The following is a 2,759-nucleotide window of genomic DNA, read 5'->3' as shown; positions in this document are numbered from 1 at the left end:
GGTGTGGTGACATGAGCACCTTTCCACTTACTGTACTGCAGTAGAGGCTTATAGAAGGGTTTGGGGTAGTGACATGAGCACATTCCCACTTACTGTACTGAAGTAGAGGCTTATGGAAGGGCTTCGGGTGGTGATATGAAAGCCTTCCCACTTACTGTACTGAAGTAGAGGCTTATAGAAGGGGTTGGGGTGGTGACATGAGCACCTTTCCACTTACTGTACTGAAGTAGGTGCTTATAGAAGGTGTTCGGGTGGTGACATGAGCACCTTCCCACTTACTGTACTGAAGTAGAGACTTACGGAAGGAGTTTGGGTGGTGACATGAACGCCTTCCCATTTACTGTACTGAAGTAGAGGCTTATAGAAGGGGTTGTGTGGTGACATGAGCACCTTCCCACTTACTGTACTGAAGTAGAGCCTTGTAGAAGGGGTTGGGTGGTGACATGAACACCTTCCCACTTACTGTACTGAAGTAGGGGTTTGTAGAAGGGGTTGGGGTGGTGACATGAACACATTCCCACTTACTGTACTGAAGTAGAAGCTTATAGAAGGGGTTGGGGTGGTGACATGAACACCTTCCCACATACTGTACTAAATTAGAGGCTTATAGAAGGGGTTGGGTGTTGACATGAACACCTTCCCACTTACTGTAGTGAAGTAGAGGCTTATAGAAGGGGTTGGGTGGTGACATGAGCACCTGCCCACTTACTGTAGTGAAGTAGAGGCTTATAGAAGGGGTTGGGTGGTGACATGAACGCCTTCCCACTTACTGTACTGAATTAGAGGCTTATAGAAGGGGTTGGGTGGTGACATGAACACCTTCCCACTTACTGTAGTGAGGTAGAGGCTTATAGAAGGGGTTGGGTGGTGACATGAACACCTTCCCACTTACTGTACTGAAGTAGAGGCTTATAGAAGGGGTTGGAGTGGTGACATGAACACCTTCCCACTTACTGTAGTGAAGTAGAGGCTTATAGAAGGGGTTGGGTGGTGACATGAACACCTTCCCACTTACTGTACTGAAGTAGAAGGTTATAGAAGGGGTTGGTGTGGTGACATGAACACATTCCCACTTAGTTTACTGAAGTAGAGGCTTATAGAAGGGGTCGGTGTCGTGACATGAGCACCTTTCCACTTACTGTACTGAAGTAGAGGCTTATAGAAGGGGTTGGGGTGGTGACATGAACGCCTTCCCACTTACTGTACTGAAGTATAAGCTTATAGAAGGGTTGGTTGGTGCATGAACATCTTCCCACTTACTGTACTGAATTAGAGGCTTATAGAAGGGGTTGTGTGGTGACATGAGCACCTTCCCACTTACTGTACTGAAGTAGAGCCTTATAGAAGGGGTTGGGTGGTGACATGAACACATTCCCACTTACTGTAGTGAAGTAGAGGATTATGGATGAGGTAGGGGTGGTGACATGTGCATCTTCCCACTTACTGTACTGAAGTAGGGGCTTATAGAAGGGGTTGTGGTGGTGACATGAACGCCTTCCCACTTACTGTACTGAAGTATAAGCTTATAGAAGGGTTGGTTGGTGCATGAACATCTTCCCACTTACTGTACTGAATTAGAGGCTTATAGAAGGGGTTGGGTGGTGACATGAAAACCTTCCTACTTAGTGTATTGAAGTAGAGGCTTATAGAAGGGGTTGGGGTGGTGACATGAAAACCTTCCCACTTACTGTACTGAAGTAGAGACTTATGGAAGGAGTTTGGGTGGTGACATGAACACCTTCCCACTTAATGTATTGAAGTAGAGGCTTATAGAAGGGGTTGGGTGGTGACATGAGCACCTTGCCACTTACTGTACTGAAGTAGAGCCTTATAGAAGGGGTTGGGTGGTGACATGAACACATTCCCACTTACTGTAGTGAAGTAGAGGCTTATAGAAGGGGTTGGGTGGTGACATGAACGCCTTCCCACTTACTGTACTGAAGTAGAAGCTTATAGAAGGGGTTGGGTGGTGACATGAATACCTTGCCACTTACTGTACTGAAGTAGGGGCTTATAGAAGGGGTTGGGGTGGGGACATGAACGCCTTCCCACTTACTGTACTGAAGTATAAGCTTATAGCAGGGTTGGTTGGTGACATGAACATCTTCCCACTTACTGTACTGAAGTAGGGGTTTATAGAAGGGTTGGGTGGTGACATGAACACCTTCCCACTTACTGTATTGAAGTAGAGGCTTATAGAAGGGGTTGGGGTGGTGACATGAACACATTCCCACTTACTGTACTGAAATAGAGGCTTATAGAAGGGGTTGCGGTGGTGACATGAACGCCTTCCCACTTACTGTACTGAAGTGGAAGCTTATAGAAGGGGTTGGGTGGTGACATGAACACCTTCCCACTTACTGTACTGAAGTCAAGGCTTATAGAAGGGGATGGCGTGGTTACATGAACACCTTCCCACTTACTGTACTGAAGTTGACGCTTATAGCAGGGGTTGGGGTGGTGACATGAACACTGTCCCACTTACTGTACTGAATTAGAGACTTATACAAGGGGTTGGGTGGTGACATGAACACCTTCCCACTTAATGTAGTGAAGTAGAGGCTTATAGAAGGGTTTGGGTGGTGACATGAACACCTTCCCACTTACTGTACTGAAGTAGAGGCTTATAGAAGGGGTTGGAGTGGTGACATGAACACCTTCCCACTTACTGTACTGAAGTAGAGGCTTATAGAAGGGGTTGGGTGGTGACATGAACACCTTCCCACTTACTGTACTGAAGTAGGGGCTTATAGATGAGG

Source organism: Sciurus carolinensis, chromosome 10, assembly GCF_902686445.1.
Source record: "Sciurus carolinensis chromosome 10, mSciCar1.2, whole genome shotgun sequence".
NCBI lineage: Eukaryota > Metazoa > Chordata > Mammalia > Rodentia > Sciuridae > Sciurus > Sciurus carolinensis.
Note: the sequence above shows the minus strand (reverse complement) of the source record.